Below are 15,440 nucleotides of genomic sequence, written 5' to 3'. Positions count from 1 at the left end.
TTCATCATCTTAAAATATGATGCCAATAATGCCCTATGAATTTTGGTATCTTATGCATATTTTCAATAGGTTTCCTGAGACCCAGAATTGGGACTAGGTTTCAGTAGTTCTCTAGTTCAGCAGGTGGTGGTCATTCATTTGTTCAATGAACATTTGTGGCTCACTTATCCCAGGACTTGAGGATAAAAAATGAGACTGCCTTAAAGTCTCACAGGCTACCAAGGAAGCCTTCATGTTGAGGAGTACAGTCATGAGCTGCATAATGACACTGCAGTCAACTCAACTTAATGTATCCCTGTTGTTAAGTGATGCATGACTGTATAAAGGTTTTAATGTTATAGCAGAATTCTGTTTACAGTAATTCTCTAACACAGAGGAAAGCTGCCATCTAATTAAACCCCAAAGTGCTTAAATATACTACTTAGCTTTTTCATATATTTTAATATCTAAACTTGGGCACTGTTGAGAGTAAAAGGTAGCACTATTGATGCTTACTCCAGGACAATAGGCGAAAAACAAAACTGCCTTGAGTAAGAGGGACAACTGGCCATGGTAACAATATCTTCCTTCGTTCTCACTGCAACCATTTGTTTAGGTATTATTGGTACCATTTGACAGGTGAGAAAACCCCAGAAGGTGAGACCAGAAATGATTTATAGATGAGGTGATGATTTATTTGTGACTTAAAACAGAAGTATGAGTTTTCTAGGTGAGTTAGTGGTGTCTGAAGCATAGGACTAGGATAAGCAATAGTATACAAAGTGAGACATTTCATGGTGTACTTGAGTTCAATGGGACTTGAACTTCTGAGAGGTGGGATATGGAAGGAAATGTCTGGGATAAAGCTGACAGTGTAGAATTCCAGATGTCATCTGTGGATGTCATTCATAATGTTGATTTCATTGTGGGCTCCTATTCCAGTCTTCTAGAACCAGGCCTGGTGAAGGGACTTGTTAGTTTCGTTAACACTTATTCTAACAGCGTTAAGCACACAGACACCAACACAGCTGCTTCCAGAGTCCCTCATGTGGCTGCACATTTTTGTAGTGCATGTAGCTGTTTGAAACATTCTAGCCACCAAACATTTTGTCTGACTCTTTTCTTTTCATAAGCATTCTTTAGGCGTCCATGGTGATCTCGCTATTGCAATGGGAGAAACTCAGAGACATCTTAAGCCGTGTCTGCCTTTTAGGAATTTGCACATGTATGTGTATCACTGTAATATCCACACACAACCATAAGAAAGCTGTAAATTAAAGGATGTTGCTGTTCAGAGGAGAGTTTTTTAACCAGTCCAGTAGCTCAGAGAGGGCTTTTCAAGGAGTGGTATTTAAGCTGGTCTTTGAAGGAAGAGAAGAATTTGGACATTCTGAGAGACGGAGTTAGGACTACCAAGGAAGGAGGGAGTGGAGAGAGGAGAGAATTGGGAAGGATACGGAGGTAGAAAAATGTGAAGGTCATTCAAGAAATAGTTTTACAAAAGAATCTGTTGCACAGTGAAAGCAGGGAGGAATAACATCAGCAAGGTGATTTAAAGAAGAGGAGGGACTAGAATGCTAAGAAAAGGATTTGGCAATTTTATAGCTCCTGAGTTATGGAAGAAGGGTAGCTATGGGATAGATAAGAAATCTTAGACCCTAATTCCAGCTATCTTCTCTAAGGGAGAGATTTAAGGCAGGGACTTAAGTTTAAATTTTCCCCTGGGAGAAGACCAGAAGTAAGGTTGAATGTACGAGTTTTATCCAAGCCCAATTAAGAAAAACACACCATCTAAAACCTGCTTGAAGTATCCAGAATCTACTCAGATTTACCAGCCTACAGGCTGTGATGGCACAGTGGTTTCTCCAAAGGTTGCTCTGCTAATGGATAAGTGACAGGATTTCAGGGAGCAAAGAGGAATCTTCTCTAGAATCCACCAGTGATAAACTTCCTGCTCCCCAAGCAATAAAATCATGTGCCCCTAAATTGGTGCCAGATCTCGAGCTACATTCCAGCTTTACTATCAAACCCTTCCACTGGACACCCAGTCAAAATGGCCCATGGACACGGGCCATGGTTCCAGCCTTTTTGCCTTTGTTCACTATATTTTCTCCTTCTGGAATTCCCTGTCTCATTTGCCTCTTTAATTTCTGAGCCATGCTTCAAAAACAACTCAGTTGTCCCCTCCTTCATAAAGATTATCTTGATCTCCCAGGACAAAGTGCTATTTTTCTATTGCGAGCTTCCACAGCACTTTGACTGCAATTCTCTTTTGGCATTTACTCATTTTTTTTTCCCTGTGAATCAAGGTATTTGCATTTATCTTATCTCCTTATGGATATAAATTGCATGAGGTCAAGAAATGCATCTATATCAATATCTATCTATCTATCTATCATCTATCTATCTATATTTCTATCTTCCTTTAAAATCATATTGTCCACCAAGTCTTAAGCATGCATTGTTCAAAAAAATCTCACCTGAGGTTATATAGGTTATGCTTATCCAAGGAGGAATCATAACTGAATTTCAGCTTTATCTCACTCTGATATATCCCTTCTTAGCCACTTCCGCATCAATTTTTGCCTTTCTAAGCCTGTAGTACAGTGAATACCAACTCTTTGTTGATTAAAGAAAACACCAACTCATGTGATTTTTGCAGTCTACTATAGAGAACGTGATTGACATATTTACCTTTGTTATGATTTTATTACTGGACAAAGTTTTTAATGTATGAAAGACAATTCAGGTCTTTTCAAACATAAGGGGTTTATCACTTAAACTAATAGGATAGATAAGGTATAAATAATAGTCCTTGGGCTGGCCCAGTGGCATAGTGGTTAAGTTCGGCACACTCTGCTTTGGCAACCTGGGTTTGCAGGTTCAGATCCTGGAAGTGGACCTCTACTACTCATCAAGCCATGCTACGGTGGTGACCCACTTACAAAATAGAGGCACAGATGTTAGGTCAGGGCCAATCTTCCTCACCAAACAAAATAAAAAAAAAATAATAGTCCTTGTTTTACTGATGAAAAGACTGAAGTACAGAGACATTAAGGCATTTATCTGATATAATTATTGGTGAGAGTGAGACTAAGACCAAGGTGATCCAACTTTATGCATTTTTCTGCTGCCATTATAAGTTGATATGCATGCTCTACCACAAACTACACGGAAAAAAATTAATTTCCTCTCTTTATTGCATCATATTGGTAGCATAATTATGGACAGTTAAAATAGAAATGAATGAAAAATAAAAGCAAATAATGTTTCTTAAGTATTTTTATTTGACAGATTCTTTACAGAGATTACAGCGTATCCTTTGAAAAATACTAAGAGATAAACATTGTTACTCCCATTTAGTAGATGAAGAAACTGAGGCTTACAGAGATCAAGTTGCCCAAGATCACATAGCTAGAAAATAGCAGAGCCTAGATGAGGGCTTCTTTCTAAATAGTCCAAAGCCTGAATGTTTGTCATTAATCAAAATGGAAAGTGTAAACCTTGGATCAGTTTTTTGATTCTATCACTTAACTTTGACAAATTTGTTTAACTGTCTGAACTTTATTTTTATCACGTTTAAAATGAGGATAATGGCTATCTCTAATAATTGTTGTAAGAACTTAATGAGATTTAAAGTGCTTTGTTTAGTAGTCCTCTAGCAACAAGGTCACTGATTAGAGATGTGATAATGAGATTCAAAGATCTTCCTGATTCTAAAGCAACTGCTCTTTCAATTATAATTTATAATGTATACTTGCTCAGCATGTCTTTCAAAACATTAATTTTTATTTCCTTCAGAGCATAGGGTTAAGAGTTACCAAAAACTCTTTAGGAATTAAGATTCACTCAGCAAATAGATGATGATTTGGGTGGTGTTCATTGGAAAGTTATTTGCATTTCCTATCTCCTTCCACCATCCTTCTACTACTACCATTTACCTGTGGTGATAACATATTTTCATTTTTTGTTATTATTGAGGTTTTCTTCCAATTAGTTTTTTGAAAGCAGCTTTTACATCCTTGTTCTGTAAACCAATCAAGGAGATTCAACATGGGGATGATAATCATGTAGAACACAGAGGCCCACTTGTCTTGGTCCAGGGAGTAGCTGGATGTTGGCTGCAGATACGTAAACACGACTGTGCCATAGAAAAGTGTGACGCCAGTGAGGTGAGACCCACAGGTGGAGAAAGCCTTAAGGCAGCCGTCAGCTGAGCTCATTCTGATGATTGCAATGAGGATGAAGGCATAGGAGATGAAGATGATGAGGATGGTGCTGAATTCAATGAAGCCACATAGACAAAATAGCAAGATCTTGCTGATGTAGGTGTCTGAGCAAGAGAGGGCCAAGAGTGGTGGGATTTCGCAGAAGAAGTGGTTGATGATATTGGAACCACAGTAACTCCAACTGAAGGTGAGGGAAGTGTGGGCAACTAAACTCACCAGACCAGCCAGGTAAGAGCCCAGCATGAGAGCCAAGCAGACTCACTTGGACATGAGAGTGCTGTAGTGGAGGGGTCAACAGATGGCCACAAAATGGTCATAGGCCATGGCAGCCGGGACATAGCACTAAGCATCCACAAAACCCACTAAGAAAGCAAACTGGGTGGCACAACTGGCGAATGAGATAACTTTGTGTTTTGTTAGGAAGTCAGCCAGCATCCTGGGGACAATGGCCGAGGAGTAGCCCAAGTCCACAAAGGAGAGGTTGCGGAGGAAAAAATACATGGGTGTGTTAAGCTGAGTGTCTGTCATGATCAGGATAATCATACCAACATTCCCCACTACGTTGATCAGGTAGACCAAGAGGAAGACCACGAAGAAGATGATCTGCATCTGAGGGTCCTGAGTGATGCCAATAAAGATAAACTCAGTCACCATTGAGTGGTTATCGATCTCTTCAATTTTTTGTGTGCCTGGACTCAGTGCATTATTTGGGGTGATTCTTAAAAATCTTCCCAATAATTAGATTTTATGACCCTTAGGATAATTCAAATGACTTTGGTGAAGGTGATGATCGTGTGTGCTCTCCAGGTGCCCAGTAAAAATAGGAGAAAGTGTTAGCTTCTTAGGGATGGTATATTCTGCTTCTCCAAAGACCTTGATGCTCTGAGGTCATTTATCATGTGGTACCAAATGTTTGACCTGATCCGTGTAATTATCTGTCTTATCAATTAGTAAAGAAGAGCAGTTTTGAGTGTCCCTTCCTTGTTTCTAAAACAAAGCAAATATAAATGCAGATAATGAATAAACATCAACTCTCAGTGCAGGTCGGTGCAAAAAGAAAGATGAAAGACTCAGGGATCTCAAAGTATAATATACCATACCCACATATATACAGAAAGTGAAATACTTGGGACATAGGGTGAGAAATATTTAAAAAGGCAATGGATAATAGTAATTTTTAAAAAGCTAAGAGTGACTGAGTTAAATCTATGCCAGAACACTGAGTGCTTTACACACATTTCATCATTTCATCCCCACAACACTCTATGAGGTAGCTACCACCATTATCTGAATTTCATATCTGAAAAGAACAAGACTAAATATTAAGTAACTTCAACACAGTCGACACCCAGTAAGTAGCAGAGCTGGGTCTGTCTAATTCTAGAGTCCGTTTCACTTTATTGTCTTCTGTGTATATGATTTGGTGGAGGTTAAATCTCTTTATTTTTGTGTCTGCCTTTCTTCTTCCTGTCTTGCCTATCATACATGGACAAAGAATTAGTCTTTTGGTTTCCCTGATCTTTAGAAACACCCAGAGGTTTGGCATGGGACATGATCAGGGTGAAGCCACAGCTGTGTCTTTAGATAATTCTACTGTCTAACAAACAGGTTGCTGTACAGCTCAGTTCAGAGTTAAGATTCAAGCATCCCTCACTCAAGGGGAATAGAGAGAGCATTATCCAACTCTGTGGTCACACAGGAGCATGCACTTGTTCAACTTTTTTCTCTTTGGTTGGATAAATATCTGGTCCATTGAAGAATTCTAAGAAGGAAGTAGGCAAAACTAAACCAAAACAAAACACAAAGTAATTTAGAAATAAGTAGCATCCTCTACCTAAACCTGAAGTGAGAACTCAGGCTGTATCGACTTTAACTGGTTTCCTGTTTAAGAAAGATAGAAAGCAGAGTAGTAGAATGTGTCTTTCATGGGGGTGTGAACATTCACAATAAGTTGTCTTAAATCCTGGGGTGGTTGACAATAGTGCCCCCATCTCTCAATTTCTGCACCGAATATAATCAACTGCAGCAAAGAAGGGGCTCTAATAATGAGTAATCAACACTATCTATCTGCCCAAGAATTTATAGTTTATAAAGTACTTATATCTACTCTTATTCAATTCATTCTTAATATGTAGTGAATGTGTTCATCATTTCATACATTAGGTCAATTAGGAAACAGAATGAAAAGACAAACCTTGGAGAAATTATTTTAAAAATATATTTTTTGTAAAGAACTGGTATCTATCATATATAAAGAACTTTAAAACTCAATAAGAAAACAATCCAAGAAGAATGGGCCAAAGATTTGAACACACTTCAGCAAAGAAAATATATGAATAGCAACAAATGCTTGAAAAATACTCGGATCAGTTGTAGTAAGGACATACAAATTAAAATAAAATGGGATGTCACTACACATCTGTTAGAATGATTAAAATTTAAAAAGACAGACCATACTAAGTGTTGTCAAGGAAACGCAGGAACTGGAACTTTCAAATAGTACAACTGCTTTGGAAAACACTTCGGCAGTATAAAATTAAGCCTACACATATCTATCCTATGATCCAACTGTTCTAAAACACCTGGGAACAATCCAAAGGCCCATTCTTAGGTGACAAGATAAACAAATTATAGTGTGTCCATAAAATGGAATACCACTCTGCAATTAAAAGGAATAAACTATTGACACATGCAACACGATGAATGAATCTCAAAATAATTAGGCTGAGAGAAAACAGCCAGATAAAAAAGAGTATATCTTATTTGATTCCATTTATAAAAATCTAGAAAATGTAAGCTAATCAATAGTGAAAGTAGATCAATGATCGCCTGGGTAGAGGTGTGTGTGAGGAGGAGCAGGAGAGAAAGAGTACCAAGGAGCATGAGAAAACTTTTGGCGGTAATGGGTTGATTGGGAGCATGGTTTCATACATATATCAAATCATATCAAATGTTATACTTTAAATTTATTCAATTTATTGTATGTCAGTTATACCTCAATAAAGCTGTTAAAAAATAGCAAACTATTTTCACCTCCCCCACTTCAGCTCATTCTCACTACACATGAATGAATATATCACTTTATAGGTTATATTAATGAGGAAACAGAAGCTTTGGGTGAGGGGTTTTGCAAAGTCACACAGTTTGTTAGTTATTTTGTTAGTTGCAGAATCAGCAATTGAATCTGGGACTGGCAATTTCATATATAGTGCTGTGTTTTTTTCCCCCACTTCTTCACATAGAAGTTTGAAAATAATTCACCAGGAACAAAGAAAAAACAAAAGATCTACCACAGTCCTTGCATTCCTCCTCTGTTCTTCCACTTTAGTGAGAGAGTAAATAATCCTGTTGTTGACATGGGAGGGAGTCGTTTAGTCCAATCTCATAATTTTATAGATGAGGAAATAGACCCAGACACCAAGTTTGCAAATGCAGAGGTGATACTTAGAGGAAAATGAGACGCCTGGTAAGAACACGGCACAGGGCGTCAGGACGAATCCACAGCTGAGTATGTGCTGATCAATTCATTGTGCTCAGTTAGAATATGTGATTAGAAAATCATTCTCTCCTCCCTGACAGAATCAAGGTTCCAGCTAAATGAGGAAGGATATGAGAATTATTTCACCAATTATAAAGCACCCTGCCTGTTCTCTCTTATAGTGTACAGACAAATCCAGGCTTTGCCACCTACTACTATTGATTTCTAGCACACTACTTATCTTCTTGGAATCAGTTTTTTATTTGTTGAATGAGATTGATGCCTACCTTAATAACTTTCAACAAAAAATTGGTTAGAATATACATACACACACACACATAGTGCAGTCATTCAGTGACTGTGATGTCCTAAGTGCTCAATGCATTTGGCCATTGTATGTGAGTATAGATGATTTAATTCGGTAGATGCGTGCACACTCATAACTCCCAGAAAAAAAGATGTTCAATGCTTATTCCGTGGGGTGATGAATCACGGACTGCCTTAACCTTTAGGAAAAACGTGGTTTTAATTCTACAGCGCTTCTATTAAACAATAAAACAAGTAGAGATGTAGCTATAAAATTCAAAATCAAGGCTGATTAAGACAAAAGAAAAGAAAACTTTTATATTTTTCTTTTTAGTCTCGTGTAGCTAAAAGTCAGCAGATCTGACTCTTGAAGAAATGGTACAATAGTGAGTAGATAAGCATATTCCACAGTTACTAAACTTGGATATTTCTAAAAGATCAGCAAAAGTATTGCCTTACAGAAGCAGATACAGGCCAAATATATTTTAGATTTCTAAGTATTACCAGCTTTTGCACGTTTATAGGAAAGGAATACTGGAGTAAGAGTCTGGAATCCTGGCTGTAGTTTTGTTTTTTGCACTAATTAACTGATGAATTGCTGTATTAGTTGCAGTTTCCTTACCTGTGAAATGAATGGTTTGGAGAATAAAAACTCTTTGGAACATTCCAATTCTAGTATTTTCTGAATTCAGACTTCTTATGAGATACCTAAAATCCAAACCCATAGTCCATTTCTCCTTTTGAAACTTTAAAATGGCATGGATCTGGTGTCAAGCAAATGCATTCTCAAAGGAGCACTGGGCAGTGTGATGCTCCACTCCCAGTAGGTCACATCTCTTTCTCTTTCTTTGCCAAATATTGACCTGTGACTTGAACGGTTTTCTACCTGTTGGTGGGGTTGACTGTCTCCTGTTCTCTCAATGAACTCTACTGAACGTTATTCTGAGAAGAATCCAATGATGATGAACCACTCTGATAGTGGTCTCTGAGCTGCTTGCTCATCCCACCTTTGCTCCCTTGTGCAGGAGGTATTTCAGTCTCAGAGTCACAAGTAATCCTCAGAAGAAATATGATGAAATGCTTTCTGCACTCATAGGAGACCCAAAGATTTGATGAACTGTCATCCCCTGAGGAATTTCACTTTCTCCTCCTTAAGCCTTAATGATAAAAGAAGGAAGCACAGGGGGATTTCCAGTCACTCTGGTGGTGATGATTGAATCAACCATAAGTGCTACAGGGATATTTTTACCAGCCCAAAGCTGCCTTGTTGTTGTTGTTAGTGCCTGGAGTCGATCCTGACTCCTAGGGACCATGTGCACCTCAGAGCACAGAACCCTGCCTGGTCTTTTTGCACCACTATATCAGACAATGCTCTGCTGCTATTCATAGGATTTTCCCAATTTTTTTGGAAGTGAGTGGCCAGGTCCTTCTTCCTAGTCTGTCTAGTCTGGAAGCTCCGCTGAAACCTGTCCACCATGGGTGACCCTGCTGATTTTTGAAATACCAGTGGCGTAGCTTTCAGCGTCATAGCAACATGCAGCCACCACAGCATGACAACCAACAGATGGGTGGTCTGGTTCCCAGATCTGGAAACGAACCCAGGCTGTGGTGGTGAGAGCACTGAATCTTAACCACTAGACCACCAGGGCTGTCTCAAAGCTGCCTCTATGGTGTGATTTTGACAGTAATTTAGAAAGATCTATTTTCTGATGCCTGCAACTCCTTTCAAAGAGGCTGATTCTTTCCATGTTACATCTATATACATTTATATGATTATATTTATTTAACTTCCATGTTGCATATACCTATTTAAACTATCTTAATACAGTGTAAGGGACATGTGTCTGAAATTTAACATCACAAAACAAATTAATGAGATTTAAGCTTTCTTGAGACCATAGTTTGGTGAACAGGGAAAGGAAACCAACAATTTTTGAGAAGATTTATTTGCTAGAGACACTGCAGGGACTTTCACATGTGCGATCAATTGAATCTTCTGCTGATAATATTATTGCCTCTGGTTTCAGATGAAGTGAATGACTCACTGATTTAGAGATGAAGTGAGTGCGAGTTATTTAATTTTTCCAGGACCACACAACTTAGAAATGGTAGGGATCGGTCCAGTGGCTTAGCAGTTGGGTGCGCGTGCTCCACTACTGGTGGTCCATGTTCGGATCCCCGGCCCGCACCGATGCACCGCTTCTCCCGCCATGCTGAGGCTGTGTCCCACACACAGCAACTAGAAGGATGTGCAACTATGACATACAACTATCTACTGGGGCTTTGGGGGAAAAAAAAGGAGGATTGGCAATACATGTTAGCTCAGAGCTGGTCTTCCTCAGCAAAAAGAGGAGGATTACCATGGATGTTAGCTCAGGGCTGATCTTCCCCACAAAAAAAAAAAAAAGTGGTAGATTGAGAATGGAAACACTCATCTGTCTGAGTGTGGTGTTCATGCTTTTTCTCCTTTGATAAGAATCGTGAGAAGACTGCCATTCATAAGGCAAAGATTCTTATTCCAGGAAGATATCTAGGGTAGCTTACCAAAAAATTTTATTTTCTTATCTCATGTACATATTTGTAAGAAAAATAGGATGAAGGAAAGATAAAATTCAAACATTAAAAACGAGATTAAGTTAGTAAAAAATATGTGTGCTTTACCTTTATTTAATTTCAAGAGATGGCATGCAACTTTGTTTCAGCTTCCTGTTGTATAAAGAAAAACAAAAATGGGCAGTTGTAAAATCTCCCTACCTATACAATTTTTTTTAAAAAGCCACTTAATTTGGAAATGCTATATTATTTGAGAGAAATTTTCCTTCTAAAAAAAAAGAGATTCAAAAATAAAATCATTGAAGTTAATAAAAAGAATCTTTGTGATACCTTTCTCCGTTCCTTCACTTTCAGCCTCTGTATGTCCGGAAACATAAAGTGGGCTCCTATAGACAGCATGTAGTTGGATCTTGTTTTTTTTCAATCCAGCTACTTTAATTTTATTCTTAAATCTCATTTTATGATGAAAAGTTAATTCCTAATAACACTGACATGTTCTTTTACCTATAATACTTGTTTTCTTTTTCGTTTTGTTTTTTTTTTTTTTTGTGAGGAAGATCAGCCCTGAGCTAACATCCATGGTAATCCTCCTCTTTTTGCTGAGGAAGACCAGCTCTGAGCTAACATCTATTGCCAATACTCCTCCTTTTTTTCCCCCAAAGCCCCAGTAGATAGTTGTATGTCATAGTTGCACATCCTTCTAGTTGCTGTATGTGGGACGCGGCCTCAGCATGGCTAGAGAAGCAGTGCGTCGGTGCACGCCCAGGATCCGAACCCAGGCCACCAGTAGTGGAGCACACACACTTAACCGCTAAGCCACGGGCCGGCCTATAATATTTGTTTTCAAGTCAAACTTTGGTTTGAAACAAATATTTGTCTCTCATTTGTCTAGCTGCATAATAATCCATTGTGTGGATGTACCATTGTTTATTTATAAAGTTTCCTGTTAGACATTTGAGTTGGTTCTGATCTTTTGCTATTAGAAGAAAAAAATACAATAATAAATAGCCTAACGCATATGCTTTTTCCTTCTTTGACCAGTACATCACCTGAGTGGGTTCCTAGAAGTTGGATTGTTGGGTCAAAGGGAAATTTAATATGCAACTTGCTAAATATTCCAGTTTCCTTCCAGCTATGTACAAGAGTGCTTATTTCCCCACAGTCTTTTCAATAAAATTGGTTGTCAACTATTTGTATTTCTCATCTAAATTTACCTACCTATTCTCTCTCTCTCTCTCTCTCTCTCTCTCTCTCTCTCTCTCTCTCTCTCTATATATATATATATATACACACACACACATATAGGACCATCTAAAATTTGGAAAATATTCTCTGAAGGTAGTCATAATTTGCATTTTTTCTCATTGAGAATAATATACCAGTTGTAAATTTTTTGTCTCTCAGCTCCAAATCCATCCACATTTGCCTTGCTTTAGTGATATTGGACCTGGACACTATAAACACTTCCCCTTTTGCAGCTGGACAATATTAAGCTAATCAGTGGAGAACACTGGAGGGACACTGCGGAAGGAAAAGGCTCTCTTTCTAATACTGATGTCTTCTTTCCCTGTTACTCGATGGCATGTAGTAGCCAGTAGCATGTGGGATACCCAGTGGTGCTCACCCTTCATAAAGGTTGACCAGCACTCCCACAAGTAGCTTCCCATCAAGTTTCATCAGCACACCAGAGGTGACTTTCTAGTAAGTCTTGCTGGCACCCCAGGGGGTGGCTACCCAGTGAGTTTCAGTGGAACCCTACTGAGTGGTTTCTTGTTTGGCAGTCCTGGCCAGGGAATGTCTCTGCCATATAGCAAGCTACAGCCACACCCAGTACAACCACCTCTAAAGGAGCCTTGGAGATGGGGTCCTCTTCCAAGTTTGTTCTCCCTTGGTGCTCTGCCTCAGCCCCAGAGGTAGTAGCTGCTCCCTGTATCTGTTCTTCCTGTATACTTTGGACTTTTCCTGATCACTTGATAGTGAATCCCCTGTTGCCAGGTAGTAAGTCTTTATATTAAATTTTATCTGATAGAATTACTGTGTGGTTTTCTGTCTGCTAGCTGGATTCTGACTGATATAAAGGTTGAATATATTTTCAAATATTTAAGGGCCATTTGCATTTCTATTTTTGTGAAATGTTTATTCATATTTTGTGTCCATTTTTCCAGGGCATGTTTCTTACATAATTTGAATTTCTTCACAGATCTTTTTCTTATTAACTTGTCATGGAATATATATCCTGCAGGGATATATTGTTTATTGTTTATTTTGAAATGTTATTTTACTCTGATTTAACAAATTGGGATACTTATCTTTAAGGAAAAGTAAAAGAAAGTTACTCTGCTGAATGCAGAGTAACTCTCCTACCACAGGGAAGGTGTAAAGGGTTTCAGTTTTCCCATCTCTGTTAACGGATGGTGTCTAAAGTCCATTCCAACTGTGCCTCCTGCTTAACCTGGGAGAATTAGAGTGAGTGCCTCCTCTAAGAAGAAGGCTTTATTTACTTTGTTTCTTTTTTGCTGATTTTAGGCACTGGACAGGAACAAGCAAAGGGATCAAATAGAAGTCAAGCAGTTAAGAAAGGTAAGAAAAAGCTATAAAGTGTTTTGCCCATGTAACTTACTGACCTAAAAAATAATTCGCAATCTTGTTAATTTCTCCAATCACCCATAGGCCCAAAGTTCTGAGAACACTGAATGGCTAGAAAGTATGATAAATAAATACTCTGTTGTTTTTTATTATTATAAGATTTGTAAATCATTAGGAGAAATAAAGGCAGCAATAAATAATGTGATTTTCAGGCCTTTTTAAACACCAGATTTTTCAGGAAATCTCATTATTATTTTCACAAACTCCTAGAAATTAAAAACCCAGATCAAGAGTCTCTGGACTAGAGGATTGACTGCAAAATCTCACCAGGGGTAAGGGTATTCCTGCAGAGAAGCAGAGAAATATATTTGACAAAGTAGAGGGGAGGAGAAAACATGCAATTCACAGCACCAGATGTAAAACAAATGGTATTTTGCTAATAGTGCAAATTAATGAACATGAATTCTACAAAAGAAATTTTTAGTAATTGTAATTATATTTTCTCTTAAGGAGATTTTTTAATGTAACTAAATGTATTCTAGCACATTAATGAAGCTCTGAGAATTACAGTATCAACTGCTCTGTGTATTAGTGCTCACATCTGTTACTGAGAAAGTCATTCTAAATTACCTCAAGTGTTAAGAGACTAAGAGTTGCATTGGCTGGGTATAAATTAGACTCCATTAGGCTAACTCTGTGATTCTGAGAAAGAGTCACAAATCTTTTGTACCTTTTATGTGCAAAAAGAGGATTAAAATGTTGTCTATCTCATAGGATTTAAATAAAACACTGCAGGAAAAAATACTTAGCACAGTGCTTGTAGAGCATAGGAAATGCTCAACATATTTTAGTACTTGTTACTTTTACTCATCATTACCTTTCTTTGTGTGTCTAGCACACACACAAAAAAATGTCTGTGGCATTTTATTTTTTTCACTATTTCTGATAAAATAATACTCTTAGGGAAACTTTGTGGTTGAGGATGGGAGAAAAAGATCCATTCCTTATTTTTACTTCCTTTCTGGAGATGCTGTTCTTTTGAGGCTCAAACAGCAAGATTATTCCAAGGAAGAGGACCTAGGCTGTATATTTGTCCAGTGAAACAGGGAGAGAGTTGATGTAGTGTTGAGGAACAACAAATAATTTTGCATCAAGAGACCTATGTTCCTGCTCAGGATTCACCACCAATTATCTGAGAAAGCCCTATACTTCACTGACTTCGTCTAACAAAAGATGATCTTATTAATACTCTTGGGATAATATCTGCTTATCTCCTTCACTGATTTGTGGTGAGGCTCAGATAAGATAATAGGTGCAATAACACTTTGAAGCATTATAATACTGTATAAAAAACCCAGGTTTTATTATTGGTTGGGATGTTGAGCCCCTATTCCAACGGAAACTAGATGGAGCAGAGCATGGATAGGCACTTCTGTGTACGGCAGTGTCTGTGAGAACGGAACCAGTTCCTGCCCGCTCTTCTCCCCAGTTGTGCTCAGTAGATCTATTCTCTCCAATGTTAGCACAGCCATTGTGTTACTTTGGTCCTATGTTTTAATTTTATACAGTATCAAATAAATTTCTCCAGTGAGTGATAAAGGATTTAACACTTTGTCTGAGCTATGATTTGACAGGTAGCCTAGTACAGTTTTATCTATTGCTCGATAATCTGAAGTCAAGGAAGGGATAGGAGATTGGAGTGAAAGGGGAGAATTCCACTGGAGCTGTTGCTTAAACTTTTCTTTGGAAGACGTAGGCTGGGCATCTATTTTGAATTTTCTTTTTCCTTTTCTTTTCTTTTTTTTTTTTTTTGGCCCTGTATTCAGCTTCATTACACATTGCAAGGGGTGACTCTTATTCCCACTTAGATGACCTGATGGTAAATTATTCCTCCAATTCAGTATGGTGGCTGGAATATTCCATGTGCTGCTGCTGGTGTTTTCTGGTTCTGTTGTGATCCTGTGAATCAGAGTGTTAAGTAGGGGTTTCCACTGCCGTGGCTTGTTCTATTACTTTCATCTGGAATGTCTACTTATTCTTACAATCTGATTCTCTAAATATTGGAGGGAGTTATTCAAAATTCTTGATACTTAACTGACACTTTTTTTTTCCTGTAGATGCAGATGCTGGGAATTAGGGCAAGGTTGGAGCCATGCTAGCTGCATGGGACCATCCTCTGTCTCTCTCCTTGGTCGTCAGTTTTTCAAGTTCTCCTCTCCCCCAGGAAATTCAATTATTTTCTTCTTGTTGGACACTGTTGATTAATTTTGCTAACTTTCAATAGTTTTTATACATTCCATTAGTACTGC

The 15,440-nt window shown here is 38.2% G+C and overlaps 1 pseudogene; it reads right to left on the bottom strand.

Annotated features, from left to right (window-relative positions):
- Positions 1-3,744: 3,744 nt before the first annotated feature.
- LOC131401597 (olfactory receptor 5AR1-like) lies at positions 3,745-12,222 on the bottom strand (annotated as a pseudogene).
- Between the last annotated feature and the right edge of the window lie 3,218 nt (positions 12,223-15,440).

This window comes from Diceros bicornis, assembly GCF_020826845.1.
Source record: "Diceros bicornis minor isolate mBicDic1 chromosome 12 unlocalized genomic scaffold, mDicBic1.mat.cur SUPER_12_unloc_1, whole genome shotgun sequence".
Taxonomy (NCBI): domain Eukaryota; kingdom Metazoa; phylum Chordata; class Mammalia; order Perissodactyla; family Rhinocerotidae; genus Diceros; species Diceros bicornis.
The sequence above is the reverse complement of the archived record's forward strand: the minus strand, read 5'-3'. Positions and strand labels throughout refer to the sequence as shown.